This window comes from Aegilops tauschii, chromosome 1, assembly GCF_002575655.3.
Source record: "Aegilops tauschii subsp. strangulata cultivar AL8/78 chromosome 1, Aet v6.0, whole genome shotgun sequence".
NCBI classification, from domain to species: domain Eukaryota; kingdom Viridiplantae; phylum Streptophyta; class Magnoliopsida; order Poales; family Poaceae; genus Aegilops; species Aegilops tauschii.
The window spans coordinates 30,836,508-30,845,280 of NC_053035.3; the positions used below are offsets into that span (position 1 = coordinate 30,836,508).

An 8,773-nucleotide genomic window follows, 5' to 3' on the forward strand; every position below is an offset into this window, starting at 1 on the left:
TGTGCGTGTGAGTTTCCATGGTGTGTGTTCTTGTGTTCTTGAGAGAAGAAGAGAGAAACCTCAGGAGAGTTGTGCGAGGCAGTTCGAGGTAGAAGAAGAAGTGGCGCTGCGTGAGGAGGCAGCGTCAACAATTGGTATCAGAGCCTTGTTGATCCGTGGCGGCAAAGGCGGTGCCGCCGGCTATGGTGGCCGGCGTGGTGGTGGCGGAGGCGACGACTGCGGCAACCGCGACGGCCACGCGGCGGACTCCATGTGAGGTGGAGGACGTCGGCATGAGGTGGAGGCTGTCGGCGGTGAGACGCCGCTGGTGGCCGGTTGCGGTGTGATGCCGCTAGGAGGAGACAGCGCTGCGATGCTGCCACGGCGATGGTGCGATGCCGTCACAAGGAGACGCGGTGTGCCACCGCTAAGAAGATGTACGGCGGCGCGATGCCGTCACTCGAATCGGTGCGATGCCGACGACGGTGGTGCGATGCCATCGTCATCATGGAGAATTGGTGTGAAGCCAATGTTGTGGTGCGATGCCGCACGATAAGATGGTCCATGGTGACCGGCGTTGCGACAGTGTCGACAACAGCAAGTGGCTGCGGCGTTAGGATGGCGTTGTCAAGTGGCAGCGGGTGACCCACGTTGAAGATTGTGATGATTGGAGAATCAAGATTAGAGAGAAAAATGTTACACTTAATCTTGATTCGTGTATCTGCATAGTTAGTTTTCGTAATGCATGTAGCATAGATTAGGGAGTAGCTAGTCGACAAAGTTTCAGCGAAGATGCGCAGAGGAGGCGAGATGTCGGGTGCCGTGCGATGCGGCGAGCGCGACGAGATGCCGACTGTGCTGTGTGATACGGCGATGCCATGAGAGTCGGCAAGACGCGACGAGGCTGGGGCATGCTGGGTTGGTTCAGGTTGAGTCGGATGACACGGCAAGGTCGTGTGATACGGCAAGCGCGTGGACGGGTTGAAGCAAGACCGGCTGGATGGATCAGTACATTGGAGCCAAGAGAATTGGTGTGTTTGTGAGGGTATTAGCTGCATGCGTGGAGTAGTTATCTAGTAGTTAGCTGCATGCACCTACTAGTCTTTTGACCCTAGAGAGATTCTAGGAGAAGATAAGATCCTGGGTTAGTGCATGTAGTTAGTTGGTTAGTGGAGCAACTAGTGTGGAGACGTGGTGGCCGGGTGTGATGGCCGGCGTGCATGAGTATTGTATCTAGTATTATTTAAGTGACCAGATGAATGAGATAGGAGCCCGTGAGGGTTGAGCATTGAAAACATGTAGCCACTGTGATTTTCATCAGGAGACAAGTTGGTGAAGTGTGTGTGCGTGTGAGTTTTCATGGTGTGTGTTCTTGTGTTCTTGAGAGAAGAAGAGAGAAACCTCAGGAGAGTTGTGCGAGGCAGCTCGAGGTAGAAGAAGAAGCGGCGCTGCGTGAGGAGGTAGCGGCAACACGCTACCCCCCGTCCACCCCCTTCGTCTTCGTCCAGCAACAGCCCATCGCTAGCGTCGCCGTCCGCAACGCGACACCGTCCGCGACGCTCCCGCTATGACTGCGGGGGATGTCAGCCCGTCGGCTGCTATTCTCTCCAGTCTGACCGTCCGCGACGCTCCTGTTATTCGCAATGCTACCGCTACGACTGCGGGGGGATGTTAGAGATATATTTGATAGTAAAGATTGCCCGGGATTAGATAGAGTTATTTCCATCTTATCTCTAGGAGGTGTCTTGCCCTCCATGTCTTGTACTCAATATATACTCGCCCTGGAGGCTCAATAATACATCCATCATATTTCACCAAATCCCTTTCTCCCTTCTAACATTATCCAGCAAATCCGGAGGTTAAGATCAACTTGTACACCGAGACGGCGTCTACATTGAGGACCTTAGACATCTCCAGCCGCGTCCCCAACACGCCCCCAGGCCATTTTTTAGCGCCGGCGTCCAAAAATTAGCCCAGTCACATCTCCATGATCTTGTTTATCGTCGGTTCCGGCCGAAATAGCACCGGCGAGCCCGAGCCGAACCCAAGCCCCCGGGGGTCGCCTGGGAGCGCTGGCCGAAGCGAAAAGGCGCGTGGGTCCGCTCTGCCGGCGAGAGAAAGCCCTTTTCCCGCTGATCCCCCTGCTTCCCCCCACCCCCTGCTTCCCTCCATTCCTCCCTTCTCCCGCCATTCTCCTCCCTTTCCCCTCCATCCGGCCACCATGCCGCCGAAGAAGTATACGGCCCCTCGCGCCGCTACCGATGCCGACGCCACCCAACCGAAGCAGAGGAAGCAGAGGGCGCCGCCGTCCAAACCCCTGGGCATGTCAAACGCCGAATGGAAGGCGGAGGTTCAGTGCCGGGAGGCTGTCATCGGCGACCGGTGGAACAAGCTCAACGCCAAGAAGGCCCGGGACAGGGCGGCGGCGGCTGCGGCTGCGGCCGTGGCGGAGCAAGTAGATCGCGCGCCGGAACAAGCAGAGGCGTTTCACGCGGGGATGATGAATCCGTCTGGCGGCCACGACCCATACGCTCCCTAGAGCCAGCAGAGCGTCGGGTCGCCGGACGGCTTCTCGCCGTCGCCACATCCCTGGGGGTGCGTGCCCTCGCCTGGCTACGTAGATGGCGACGTGCACGGCGGGTTCAACCCCAACATCACCTTTCCGCAAGGCCACCCCGCCCAGCGCACGCCCTCACCCACGTTCGCCGGCGTCCAGTACCCCCCGTACACCTACTCGCCGCCGGCTTACGCAGCCTCCCCGACGCCGCCTCTGCGCCATGGCGCACTGCTCTTCTTGCAAGCCTCGTCGTCGCATGTCGGCAACCCCGACCCGGCGGAAGCCGACATGGATGACATCATCACGAGCGGCTTGGCCGCCGCCGCCGCCTCCCCCGGGTCTTCAATGCCCAAGAAGATACAATGGACCTCAACGGCGACATGGACGACGAGCTCGACTACGGCGAGGAGGAGCCAGAGGAGGAGGATCCGGCGCCTGCTCCAGCGAGGAAAGGGAAAAAGAAGAAGCGGGCGGCCAGGACCGGCGAGCCGCACGTCAAGTGGGCATCCAAAGAAGACGAGTGCCTCGCCGAAGCGTGGAAGATCGTTTGCCTCAACCCGATCACCGGAACGAATCAGAACGCCGACACGTACTGGGAGCGCATCAAGTCGGAGTTCGATGAGCACAAACTGGTTGACCCCTACTTCGCCGGCGTCCACATGTAGCGCGGCTCGAAGGTGATGGTGAACCATTGGGCGCTCATCCAGACGGCGTAAAACAAATGGCATAGGATTGTCGAGGAGGTCGCCGCTTGCCCGGAGAGAGGCGCCAACATCGAGGGTCAGGTATGCACATACGCCGGTCTCTCACTCTTTATTCGCCGTGTCTGGCGCCGAAACTTGTTCCTCAGCGTAGATGGTCCGGATGTTCGCCATGTATCGCCAGGACAGCAGCGCCGACCAAGATTTCATGTACCTCCACGTGTTCTCGCAGATCGAGAAGTGCGAGAAGTGGGTGGACGTCCGGCGCACCCTCGCCATTGCGAAGGAGACGTACAAGCCGGACGCACCGACGCCGGGCGCACCGACGCCGGGCGCGGCTGATGGGCGCCCTGACGGCAACAAATGAGCCAAGTCGGCGAAGGACGCTGCGCCGGCTACCGCGCGTCTGCAAGAGTCCATCGAGCATTGCATCGCCGACGGCAAGACCAGCGCCACCAAAAGGAAAGAGAAAACTGAGGCGCGATGGTCGGCGTTGATGACGAACAGCGCCGTCAAGCTCGACCTGCTCCGGACCAACGTCGCCGCGAAGAAGAGGAACACCGACCTGGCTTTCCTGATGGGGGGCGGACATGTTGACGATGGATGAGCCGGTCAAGGCATGGTACCTGGCGGAGCGTGGCCTCATCCTAAACCAGATGCCGGCGACGGCGGCGCCAACTCCCACGCCGACCCCAACACCGCTGCCAAGCCCGAGCGATGCCTCCACGACGCCCAACACAGAAGCCGCACCGACGCCGACCAGCCCGCGCACGCCGACTCCCGCTAGTCCGACGCCGGAGGATGGCGCCGCCGTTTGATGAATTGCCTACGCTCCTTTTGAATGCCGAACTTTCAAGTTATTGATCGCCGAACTGTGGCATGGTGATAACCGAACTTGTGGCGCTGATCGCCTGACTTGTGATTTTTTTTTTGGGTAGCGGGGAATGTCAAGTTTGAATATAAACGTCTTGGGGCCGGCCCCCGGGGGCGTGTGGCTGGGACCTAGGTTGCCCCAGGGCCTAATAAGCGTCGGGCGAAGGTCCAAAATAGCGCCGGGCGGGGTGCTGGGGGGCCGAACAAGTGGAGATGCTCTTAGGTAGGCTCGACGGTGGAGCCCTAGCTGCGGCGTGCATTCAAAGCTGTTGTTCTGCCCTAGAAGCCGTCCGTCATGAGTACTGGAAATAGATTGGAGTGGCATTTCAGAGTGTTTGAGTTTTTCGGAAATACAGTACAAATGTAGACGCTTATATACATGTACATGCATTTATCCCTTATGAACACACATGCATACCCTATACCGTACTTCTATATAAGCATCTACGAGAGATCGAGCTAGCGGGTCTTGAGATTGACAAAGTCACTACATACGTCAGTAGATAGTATAGTTTACTTCCGCACCATCCCATGCCATGTTAAGCAACATTTAAACTTATCGTGTACATAAACAAGATTGAACCATTTCTAAATGTGGAGTTTAGTGGATATGCAAATTAGATGCAAATCAAGCTTCACTTAACTTACTAACTAGTTGCATTGGATCATCGTTGTCATGCCATATCTTCGCATTTCGTGAACATGCTGAATCTTCTTTGTAGTAGTAAGATTGCATCCATTGTTATTAGTGTTGCTTTGATTCTTTGTAGATAGGATTCAGAGATGACCTGAGATTCGAGCCAAATCTGTGATGTACCAAGCGGAATTACAGGCAAGACTTATAACTCTCCCTCTTCATCTTTTGAAAATTAGCGAGGTAGTATTATGATGTTGTAGTTGTGTTGTGATACCAATGCTTATGCATAGCCTGATTTTGATACTCTAGTATATTGCCATGGTTATACCTGTCCTAGCATGACCTGCTTGTTTGTCCTAAGAAGCTTTCTTCAGCCCGCCCTGCTTAGTAAGCATGCTCGTGTTCTTGCTTATACGATGTTACCTTATTGCACCATGCTTTTGTTGGGTTCACCGCTAACCATGTTTAGGCATCTAGCGATCATGGTTACGCTATGTTGTATTGTTGTGCAATGTGGTAGTAAATAGGATGGTAACAATGGGAGGACCTACATAGTGTGTGCATCGGTGTTTTATTACACTCGAGCCAACCTAGGACTCGAGCTCCTCGGCACTTCATTCAGGAGTGAGCGCGCTAACCAGATGTGGGGCCCTCCGCGATGCTTTCCTAAACTAAAGACTTTTCTAGGGGTCACAGGTTGGTCCATTGGGGGTGGGGGATCCCCCAGGTGGTCAAAAATCATGGAGCTACTAGGGGTTGACCCAGGATTTGGGCATTAACAAGCTTAAAAATTGGGGTAAACGTTTGGGTCCGATTTGAACATTCTGCCAGACTTTTGATTCGGGTGTTGATCATTCAGTGGCTTCCTAGACTTGAATGTAGCTAGGGGAGTGTTGTGTCTATGTGCCTCTGCTAGTTCCTACATATAATGTGCCAATAGCAGGCCCACAAAAAGAGACAGGTGAACGTGTGAGTGTTGGAGCTAAATCCGACTGATCCCTTGGTAGGGTATCCTAAGCTACGTGTCTTGGAACGATGGTAGAAGGAACACAGAGTTTATCCAAGTTCATATTCTCCCGAGGAGATAAACCCGATGTAATGATTTGTGCTTTATTGAATTGGAGTGTATCGAGAGTATAAAGTACCGAGAGATTGTATCTTATCTATGATTGATTGTCTGTCAACGAGCCTGGACCCCAGTTTATATAGTGTACCAAGGACCCTAGGATACATGGATCCTAGTCGGCTACGTACGAGAAGCTAGATTCCTCCACAAATGCGGTGTCTTGTCTTGTACAACAACTATTCAAGACTCTTCCATGTAGTCATCATGGGCTGCCCACTACGGCCCAGGACATAACCGACAACGGGGTTAACAACCAGACCCACCAAATCGAGAATCGACATGATCAGAGGTTCCTTAGCTGGGAAACCATCAGTATACCCTAAAACGGTATTCTAGCTGGTGGCACCTCAGCCTACCCAAGTGATAATCCTCATGTGTGAGGAATTGTCGTAGCACTTTCCAATGATGGAGGTGGTAAGTATGGGGTGTCAAACCCACAAGGAGCTAAAGGTAAGATTACTATTCTCTCAGGTTCTATCTGCCACTGATACAACCCTACGTATATCGACTACTTTCTTTATCTAGAAACAAGAAAAAAAATACGTTGAAAGTATAAAGAGGTAGCTTTTCAAGATAACAAAGAACATAAACATAAAAGATAGGTGCTGCCTAAGCAAAGATACAACATATTACAAATAATGCAAATAGCGAGTGTGGAATTGTGGTGATATGGTGTGCGGAATTGCCCCCAGGTAATCAACTAAATTACTAAACCGATCATCGTTATTGTAGATTATGTGTGGGAGAGGCCTATGCTAGAAGGCCATCCCTTACTCAGAATTGTATGCACTTACACTAGTAGAAAAACTACTTTACGTGAGCCACATTAGTCCTGGTTTTTAAATGGACCGGTACTAATGTGACCAATAGTGCCGGTTCCAACGGTTAGGGGGCGGGAATCATTAGTCCCGGTTCGTGTTGAACCTCTAGTACCGGTTCGTGACATGACCGGGACTAAAGGTGTGGTGGCAAGCTTGTGTCAGGCTGGGGGCCCACTGGCACATTTAGTCCCGGTTTGTGTCACAAACCGAGACTAGAGATGCACCTTTAGTCCTGGTTTGTGGAACTAACCGGGACTAAAGATGCTCCTATATAAACCCTTCGTCGAGCCCGAGCTCTCTGTTCTTCCCCTTTCGTCTCCTCTATGTTCTTCCCCTCTTGCTCGAGCTCATCCTCCATTTTTGGAAAAAAATGTCAAGATTTGAAGGCACCCCACCCATCCAAGTGTTCACAAAGGTTAGCAACTTTGTCCTTTCATCTCTCATTTCTAGATTAGCTCTTGCAATGCCCTATAAGTATAGTGATTTGTGGGTTTTAGTTTGGGAGTATTTATATGTGGTAGTTTATTTGATTTATATGCAATTTGAGCTCAAATTAATTTCTTAGTTTGCATGTGTAGGTGTGGTTTACTTACTGCCTTCCCGTCCCTGTCCTAACGACCATCGATTGCCCGCACCGTCCCATCGCCGGCACCACCTTGGTGAGCCTCTTGTTCTTAGCCTTTTTATAAAAAAATCATGTTTGTGTGATAGATAGTTACTTGTATAATTTTCTTACCCATACTTTGTTTGTTATACATAGTGGCATGGTTTTGATATCCGTCCCCGTCGGCCCTCGTCCAGTTTATGATTCGGATGTGGTATATTCTCTTTTATAAGTATTTGTTGCATTTCGTGTTTATGATAAATTATGCCCATCAAGTTGACATAGCTATTTTTTATCTAGGAGGTGTGTGAACCGGAAATTCCAACCAACCCTCTTTTGGAGAGGTTAAATTTAGTTGAAAAAGAAAACAATTACATGAAGAAAAAATTGAAAAGAATTGAGTAGGAGAAGATGGAATTGGAGTTGCATGTTGCAGATGTCGTCCATGATCACAAGATCAAGATGGATGCAATGCGCTTGAAGATTAGAAAGATTAGAAAATATGCCATTGATAGTGAGGCTTGGTATCATTATGCTTTTGGATCAATTGTTACCTTAGTTGCGATCTTGATTGCATTTGTTGTTGAATTTAACGCTTTAGCTAGAGAGTTTGTATGTTGTTTTATGAGAATAAGTGTGTATGAACTTGTATTAATTTGGTCTTTTCGGTGCTGTGTAATGAAGATGAGCCGACAATGGATGTACAATGACCGATGCTCTCCCCAGTTCATTAAAGGCGTGCATACTTTTCTGATTGCGGCTGAGGCAAACAAGCGGGCGGATGGTTTTATGTGTTGTCCATGTGCTGTCTGTAAGAATGATCGAAATTACTCTAACTCAAGAACCATTCACATCCACTTGTTTCAGTCCGGTTTCATGTCCGGCTATAATTGTTGGACCAAGTACGGAGAAAGAGGGGTCCTAATGGAAGAGAATTAAGAGGAAGAGGATGACGATAGCTATCTTGGCCATGGGTTGCCTGAATATGATGGTACAACAATGGGGGAAGAAGCTGAGCCAACAATGCGGGAAGAAGCTGAAGAAGAGGCATCAGATGAGTGCTACTTCTTGAGCTTGCGTTGGTTTTTTCCCTTGAAGAGGAAAGGGTGATGCAGCAAAGTAGAGATAAGTATTTCCCTCAGTTAGAGAACCAAGGTATCAATCCAGTAGGAGACAACACACAAATCACCAATACCTGCACAAACAATCAAACTCTTGCACCCAACGCGATAAAGGGGTTGTCAATCCCTTCACGCACTTGCAAAAAATGAGATCTGATAGAGATAGATAAAACTGAACAAAAGATAAAGTAAATATTTTTGGGTTTTTGGTTTATAGACCGGAAAGTAAAAGATTATAAAATAGTAGATCGGAAACTTATATGATGGAAAATAGACCCGGGGGCCATAGGTTTCACTAGAGACTTCTCTCAAGATAGCAAATAATATGGTGGGTGAACAAATTACTGTCGAGCA

At 50.7% G+C, this 8,773-nt stretch overlaps 1 pseudogene; it reads left to right on the forward strand.

Moving 5' to 3' along the window:
* Positions 1–2,200: 2,200 nt before the first annotated feature.
* LOC141027158 (uncharacterized) lies at positions 2,201–4,055 on the forward strand (annotated as a pseudogene).
* Positions 4,056–8,773: the final 4,718 nt, after the last annotated feature.